Here is a 9,228-nt window from a genome sequence, read left to right as displayed (position 1 = left end):
CAAGATAGGACGGGGAGGGAGACAAACCATAAGAGACTCTTCATATCAGGAAACAAACTGAGGGTTGTGGGAGGGGAGGGGGATAAGACGGATGGGTTGCTGGATGATGAACATTGGGGAGGGTATGTGATATGGTGAGTGCTGTGAATTTGTAAGACTGATGATTCACGGACCTGCACCCCTGAAACAAATAATACATTATATGGTAATAAAAAAAAAGCATGAGGGGGACTACTAAAAATAAGTCTAGCTGAGAATCTGAGAGAAAAAATAAGATGGAACAGTGAACACATACACACATACTCACACACAAATCAATACAGGAAAGAAGCAACAGATAAACCTCAATGGAAAATGAGAAAGAATGTAGACAAAGCCAATCACATCAGTAAGTACATTGAATATGGGCTAAACACTCCAGTCAAAAGTGAAAGATTGTTAAACTAGATAAAAACTCAACACCCAACAATATGCTGACTACAGGAGATGTACCTTAAATGAAAGTTGCAAATTAGTGGAAGATAAAAGGATGACAAAAGGTACATCATGCAAACACTAATGAGAACACTGAGGTGGCTGTGTCAGTTTCAGAGAAAATGGACTTCCAAAGAAAGAGTATTACAGAGGATAAAGTCGGGCATTGCCTAATGATGAAAGGGAGAATTTCTCAGAAAGAACAATTATGTTACCTGTACTTAGTAACAAAGATTCAGAATTCATGTGCAAAACTGATATGACAAAAGTGGAAATGCATCAGGTCCACTCTCATAATGGGAGATTTTCATATCCTTCTTTCATTTAAATGACATAAAAGGGCGCTTGGGTGGCTCAGTCGGTTGAGGCCTCGGCCTTCAGCTCTGGTCGTGGTCCCGGGGTCCTGGGATTGAGCCCCACGTTGGGCTCTCTGTTCGGCAGGGAGTCTGCTTCCCTTCCTCTCTCTGCCTGCCTCTCTGCCTACTTGTGATCTCTGTCAGATAAATAAATAAAAAAATCTTCAAAAAAAAAAGACATAAAAATATCAAGAAGCATACAGAAGACCTGAGTGACAGTGTCAATCAACCTGAATTAGCTGGCATTCACAGTTAAGTTGCACATAGCTACAGAATGTGCAGCTTTGAAATGCACATGGCCTGTCTAAGATAGGCCAGATGATGGGCCATAAGAACTTTAATTAACTTTTGAAAGTTTAAAATCTTACATAGTATTTTCTCTGACTTTAATTGTATGAAATGAGCTATCAATAAGATATACTGAAGAAGTCCCCAAATTTATATTATTAAACAACATACATATAACTAATCTGTGGGTTAAAGAAGAATTCACAAAAGAGATTAATAAATATTGCAAAATGAATGATAATAAAAGTAAAACACAAAGACTTATGGGATGCAGTCACAACAGTGTTGAGAAGAAAACATATAATTTTAAATATTTATATTTAAAGTATCAGTAGAAAGGTTTAAAACTCAATGACTTTTCCAAACTCAGAATTCCTTCTGAAATCTTTCATTAAAGACTCTACTAGCGTCAATTAAAAAAAGAACAACAACCTCAATGACGTTTTCTTGATTGCATCAATATGAATATCCTGGTTGTGATATTGTGCTATAAAATGTTAAGATGTTACCTGTCAAGGAAAATGGATAAAGTATACAAGAGCTTCTTCTGTATTATTTCTCAGAACTGCATATGTATCTACAGTGATTCCCAAAGTAATAAGATTTTTAAAATTTTTTATTTATTTATTTAAGAGAGAGAGAGAGAGAGAAAGAGAATGAGAGAGAGAGAGAGAGAGCATGAAAGGAGAGAGGTCAGCAGGAGAAGCAGATGCCCTGCTGAGCAGGGAGTCCAATTCAGGACTCGATCCCAGAACTTCAGGATCATGACCTGAGCCAAAGGGAGTTGCTCACCCAGCTGAGCCACCCAGGTGCCCAATAGGCTTAACTTTTAAAAAAGTGAAAACTGGATGGCTCAGTCAATTTAATGTCTAACTCTTGGTTTCAGCTCAGGTCGTGATCTCAGGGTCATGGAATCAAGTACTAGGTTGGGCTCTGTGCTCAGTTGGTTGTCTCCTTGGGATTCTCTCTCTCCCTCTGTCTCTTTCTGCTGTACCTTCACCTCTCCCTCTCAAAATAAATAAGTAAATTAAAAATAAAAAAGAGGCACAGACCTGGGGTGCCTGGGTAGTGTAGTTTGTTAAGCGTCCAGCTGTTAGTTTGGGCTCAGGTTGTGATCTCAAGGTCATGAGATCAAGCCCTGGATCAAGCTCCATGTTCAGTGCAGAGTCTGCTTGAGATTCTCTCTCCCTCTTCCCCTCCCCATGCCTACATGCATGCTCTCTCTCTCACTCTCAAATAAACAAATAAATCTTTAAAAAGTCAAAGACCTAAGTAGGTTTTGGCAAGCTATCGACCATGGGCCAAGTCCTATCCATATTTTGAGTAATCCACAAGCTAAGAATGTTTTTACACTTCTCAAGCATTGTTTAAAAAAAGGAGTATGTGACAGAGCCCATGTATGTCTCTCAAAACCTAAAATGTGTACTAACTGAGCTTTGCGGAAAAGTTTGCCAGCCTTTGATCTAGCAGTTTCTGTTCTGCTCTGGAAATGTCACAGGCTCTATACCCCATCCCTCCACTAATTAAAAATAAAAACTCTGGACAAAATTCAAGAGCAGTGACTTAATGATTCTTTTTTTTTTTTTTAAAGATTTTATTTATTTACTTGAGAGAGAGAGAGAATGAGAGGGGGAGAAGTTCAGGGGGAGAAGCAGACTCCCCGTAGACCTGGGAGCCCGATGTGGGACTTGATCCTGGGACTCCAGGATCATGACCTGAGCCGAAGGCAGTCGCTTAACCAACTGAGCCACCCAGGTGCCCCAGTGACTTAACGATTCTTAAGTGTAAATGAAAGTGGGCAAATCATGGTAGGAAGTCAAAACTTACAGAAGTGACCCACACCGGGATATGTTTTCCACAGTTTTGTTTATTTTTGGCTCTGCCAAAAGAGGAATGCCCTATTGTAAGACATATGGAAATGGCAAATAAAACTCGGGTAATAACTCTTAACTGATTAGGTAAATCTTATCTGATGAAGTACAGACTTCATTCTGCCTAGTGGAACCAGGGAAAGGAGAGGTGACATGAGTCACAAAGATCACAAAGAAAAAACAGAAAAGTAAATCACTGTTTTTACCTACGTTTAGTGGATATTTTATAGTAGTTTCTTTTGCATAAAAACTTCTCAATTTGATGTCTGCCTTTGATCAATGTCCAGGGTCCTGATACAGTCGTTTTGGTCAGTGTGGTCTGGCTTTTAAACTGATTTTTGGAGATAGGATCAGCTACACCGTTTACTCAGTTATTCAAAAAGTAACATCAACATTTAACAGTAAGACAAAACAAAATAAAATGACTTCTGGGGGAGGAATTAAAATAAAGATATCCTGGGGCGCCTGGGTGGCTCAGTGGGTTAAAGCCTCTGCCTTCGGCTCAGGTCATGATCCCAGGGTCCTGGGATCGAGCCCCGTCCGGCTCTCTGCTCAGCGGGGAGCCTGCTTCCCTTCCTCCCTCTCTGCCTGCCTCTCTGCCTACTTGTGATCTTTTCTGTCAAATAAGTAAATAAAATCTTGAAAAAAATAAAAAAAATTAAAAAAATAAAGATATCCTTACTTGCCTCCAAAAATGAAGAGAAGGGACTAAAGATAGCATTGACTTGGCGCTATGATGCATTATTCTGGAAAGGAAAAAGCACAAGATAATCATTTTGAAACAAGAACATGGGGAAGATGAGTGCCTGAGAAAAAGTCATTATACAACCTGAAGCAAATAATACATTATATGTTAATAAAAAAAAAGTCATTACAAAACCTGGAGAAAGAAAAAGGCCCATCAAACTGGGCACTTAATGAATGATTCTAGGGTCTAAGAAATGACGGCAATGAACATACAGGAAATGGATCCTTGGATAGAGGCACATTGATTTCTGTGATCCTCCTGAGTTCTTTCAGATCTGTTGTTTACTTTTGTGCATCACCAATTCCTGATTAAAAAGGGACAAATGGTTCAATGAAAATTGCCCACCTCAAAAGTATGCATAAACTTTTGTCCATTTTTCTCATGCTCCTTTCTTTTTAGCAATTTTGTCGTCCATGGTAGAAACATAACCATGGAATTTTGTGTGATAAAAAATTAGCTTCAGCATGAATAGTAATGAAATAGGAATTTAGGAGGGCTAATGAAAGCAACAGTGGTTCTTTAGTCTTGACTTGTGACTGTGAAGAAAGAGGTATAGTTGGAGAGATCCACTTATCCTTTCATTCATTCAACAAATAATCACTAACCTCTTACCAAGAGCCACTCACTGCTGGGGGTACAGCAGAAGATAACAAGGCAGAACTCTCTGCCTTTCTGGATTCGGGATCCTAATGGGGTGAGGTGAAATAGAATTATGATATGGAAGTAAATTCTATAGTATGCCAGAGGGCATCAGCTTTATGGCCACCCAACAAATAGGATATGGAAGACAGAACGTGGAGAGGAGTGTTGTAATTTTAAGTAGGGTGCATATGGCAATCCTTACCAAGTGATAATGTTTGAGCAAAGACTTGAAGAAGCATGGCTGGTGATCACCTAGTGGAAGAGCACTGTGTGTGAAAGGAAAGGCTGGTGCACAGGAGGAAGACTGTTTGGCATGTTAAGTGCCAGTTTGGTGAGCGTGGCAGGAGTAGAGTGAGCAAGGGTGGTGTGGGGGATAACATAAGGCCAGATTATGTGGGGCACTGCAATCCGTCACTAAGCCTTTGGTTTTTATTGTATGGGAAATGTGGAGCCACTGGGCAGAGGGGTAACCAGGTCCATTGTAATACAGAAAGCTGATGAAGATGGCTATGTGTTGCTAGGAGAAAGTCAAGGACTTTGAACAGACTGAGCAATGAATTGACATCCCCTGCCTACAGTTTCGTTAGCCTTTTATTCGCTGTGGTTTTACTGCTTACAGTTTCGTTAGCCTTTTATTCGCTGTGGTTTTACTGCTGATGTTAATTAAACCCACAGGGTCAAACCCCAACTTGTTAGTATGACATTCAAGGCTCATCTCCATCTGTCCATTGTTTCCACTTTCTAACATCTTTCAATGCTTCCTCCTCACCCCATCTCAACTCCTTGCATTCCAGATAAAGGTGCTGGACAGGTAAATAGTGCATTTTGGGTATGCCATTCTACCTACCTAGAAAGCCCTTCTGTGTCTCTGGAATTCCTTTTTCTTCTGGTTATCACAACACATGACTTTTGAATCACAATTATTCATATCCCTGTATCTCTCCTTATTAGCATGGATACTCAGTACACAGGAGGCACTTTGTATGAGTCCATTATATTGGATATAATAGGAACCGACATAACTAACCACTTGGTTCAAGTTAAGGAGATATTTATGTTTATACTAAGACTAATTTCAAAAAAATATAAGGCAGTTCACAATCAAATATCTGTATTTCAAAAGATTCAGAGTAATAATAAACCTTGAGAAACTTTATTAAGATGTTAGTGAGGTATTAGGGAAGAAATGAGTATTGCAAAAACCCAGGCTAAACACATCTTTTCTTCTATACACTTCTTGTTATTTGATATATATTATGCACTTATCTGTAACTTTTAATTCCCATCAGGATGAAATTTCCATCAGAGCAGAGACTTTAGTCTTTGGCACTGCCATGTTCATATTTTCTAAAATCATACTCAATTGTTTGATAAATATTTGTTCAATGAGTGAATGACCACTTTCAGTTAAAACTAAACTCAGCTATGAACATCATTTTCATCATGCAGAAGTTTTTTTTCCTTTCTGATAAAAGGAACTGTAAGGAATTTTTCATGAAAGATGAATTCTTAGACTTGTCATTCATTCCATAGAGAAATTTAACCTGCTTAATTTCACAAGGTCTTATCTGGGGACCATTTGTGAAGACAACCAATGGACCTGCTATTTGAAATTTCATAAGTGTTCTTCAGGCAATTATTAATTACATTGATCCAATATTAAAAGCCAGCATAATATCTATTGTGAATATAAATTATATTAACTTTTAATTACATAGAATATTAACCTTTAATAAATATTAACTTCTAAGTCTACAGAAAACAAAAGCAACATAGATCATAACTAGGTTTCTAGTAATATAACTTGGGAAACAAATAGAATCCAGAGTTATATAATAATAGGTGAGACCTTAAATCTTCAGCCTTCTTTACCTGAAAAGATAGATATGGAGTTAGTAGTCACTAGTGTCCTTCCCTCATTCAACAGTCTTCAATTATCATTTTTAGATGAAGGATTTTTAAACTATATAAATGATCATTTTCTGGTGAATAGGTAGTTTTTTGGCCCCATATACCCATTTTATTTGCACATTTGCTACTCATCTTTGAGGTTTTAATTCAAAAAAATTAACAATATAAGAATTCTGGGCAATGTTGCATCCCAATGGCACTCCTGCCACCTTATCATGCTATATATATATACATTATGTATGTAAATATTAAATTTTTATATTTATAAATTCATATTATATATAAATATGCCTATATACAAGCATAAATATGTGTATATATACAATTATCCTTTCCTTAGTCCATTCTATTGGCCTGGATATATATCTCCATTTGTGAAAAGGGAGTTCTCTTGATTCTGACACTGGAGTAGAATTTTAATATTTTTTCTTATCAGTGTACTGTAACTTAGAGAATAATATTCTGATTTTACTATGAGAGAACGATCATTCCTTTTTTGGTCCACATACATGAGGTAAACAAAGCTGACTCTACCTGCCCTGTTCCCAGATTCAAAGTGTGGGGCCTGGACTAGGTGGTGCTTTCAATGCATTCAACTCCAGCAGCCACAGGGGTAGAGAAATGATTGGAGTTAGGTCATTCACTATCCCCAAGACTCCGTTCTCTGACTTTTGTAGGTAGGCCCAGGGAAGTGAATGGTTTCTTCTGCTGGAACAGATGCTGTAAGATGACAAATCTGAAGCCATTGGACTCACCAGGCAGAACCTGTGAATGAGCTCCACCTGGAGGATCCAGAGCAAAGAAGTAGAGCCTGGTGATATCACTCAGACTCAGGATCATGACTCATCCAAAGCTAGAGTTACTCCTGGACATCTTACATGAACAGCTACTCCCAATCTCACCTAGGTAGTTTGAATCCCATTTTCTGTGCCTAGCTACCTCAAGAGATGTAACTGATGCAACCACTAACCACTAACCTAACTGAGGCAACCTCCTAGAGTCCCACCAGGCCATCTGCTCATATCCTTTCTCAGTTTCTTCATCTACCAACTGTGAATATTAATTTTTGTCTGAAAGTGGTAAAAGTTGTAGAAAAGTATTTTAATAAACTATCCACTGACATTTAATTCAAAGGCAATGTCTAGCACAGAGGACCATAGGAGAAGGGAGGGAAAACTGAGGGTGGGGAGATCAGAGAAGGAGACAAACCATGAGAGACTATAGCCTCTGTGAAACAAACTGAAGGTTTTAGAGGGCAGGGGGGAAGAGGGAGGGGGTAGTTGGGTGATGAGTATTAAGGAGAGCATGAGTTGTGGTGAGCATTGGGTGTTATGTGCAAATAATGAATCATTGAACACTACATCAATAACTAATGATGTACCGTATGGAGGATAACTTAACATAATAAAAAAATAAAAATAAAGAAAAGTTAAAAAAATAAAAACAAATAAAGGTAATGTCTAATACTTCTGGCCACCATGCATTCTTTTGAATATTTAATTTTATTGATGGTTTGTTTGCTCTTCTTATATGTCTGTAATACATATCTAAAAAACCTACCTTATATTAGTTTTCATTGTATGCCAGAAACCTTTAGGGCCAGGAATACAGTAATATAAGACATGGCCACCTTCAACAGCTTCCTCTCTACTGCAGAAAATTTGAGGGGAAATTACTATTAAGTCAGGTAGACAATGTTGAGCACCCCATGAAAAGTGCAGATAAAGAAATGCAGATGACTTTTGAAGATACACATAAGAAGAAGCCATCCCCTGGCTTTGTCAGGGGATGGGTTTCAAAGTAAAAACAAATTCATTAGGGGAGGAAACTTGCCTTTTTTGGGAAAAGGTTTATATGTCACATGCTCTTCATTTCTCATTTACAATTTCATTTAATTATAGCAAGAGTTTGGGATCCCCATTTTATAGATGAGGAAATCAAAGCCATGAGAGTCTGAACAATGTTCCATGGCTAATTGATGTCGGAATCAGGATTCAGACCAAGGTCTAAGCTGAGAATAGATGCTTTTTATGATTTTGCTTTAAAGGCTGAGGAGGCGGTGGGAATTCAGAGGAGAAAAGGCAGTCTAGAGAACATGATAGTGGAAGCTCGTTATACTTGAGGGGTCCCTAATCAGCACCGGTGCCATCTGGGTAGCTTCTGCACGGCCAATAGCCAGCTCCAGAGGTAAGACAGGTGACTTGTGGGAGGTGACGGTGTGGTATGAATGACTGTATTACTTACTGAATATCTGAGACTCTTCACAGTAAAAGCACGTTTGTAATTTGCAGAGTGCTTTGAGCTCCAGTGAAGTGTGTGAGTAACACAGATGCTCTGAAGAGGCTTGAGTGGAAAAATACACATCCCTTCCATTTGATCTTGAGATTACTTTCTGGATTGACATTTCAATTCAGGCACAACCTAAAATGCAGATGATGTATACCTAAAGACCTCTAATCTGATTTTTATATCTGAAACTTACTTTTCCCATTGCAAATAGACAAAAAAGAGTCATATGGGTTTTAGAAATGCAACTGTCAGTATTAGAGTTGCGTACACATTATTTGCCATCTATTCCTTGATAAGATCAACATATAGAGGGCCTTCTATGTTCTTTACACTTTATTGAGGACTCTGACTTTAGAAACAAGAATTGTGTGACTGTACAGTTAGGATTAACACACATGAAGAAAAACAAGTTAACATTTTAGGATCCATCACCTGTCAAGCACTGTTGAGTTTACAAACATTACATTAGTAGACTCTCTGAACAATCCTCTGAGATAATGTTCTTAGCCCATTTTACAGGCCAGGCTCAGAGGGATAAAGTTATGATGTATAAAGTTACATTGTATAAAGTTACAATGTATAAAGTCACAATATAAAGAAACAATGTGAAGTTACGATGTATAAAAAAAGGCTGGCATATTTTGAGGGC

The sequence above is a fragment of the Martes martes genome, assembly GCF_963455335.1.
Source record: "Martes martes genome assembly, chromosome: 4".
Lineage (NCBI taxonomy): Eukaryota > Metazoa > Chordata > Mammalia > Carnivora > Mustelidae > Martes > Martes martes.
This window is presented reverse-complemented; position numbering follows the sequence as displayed.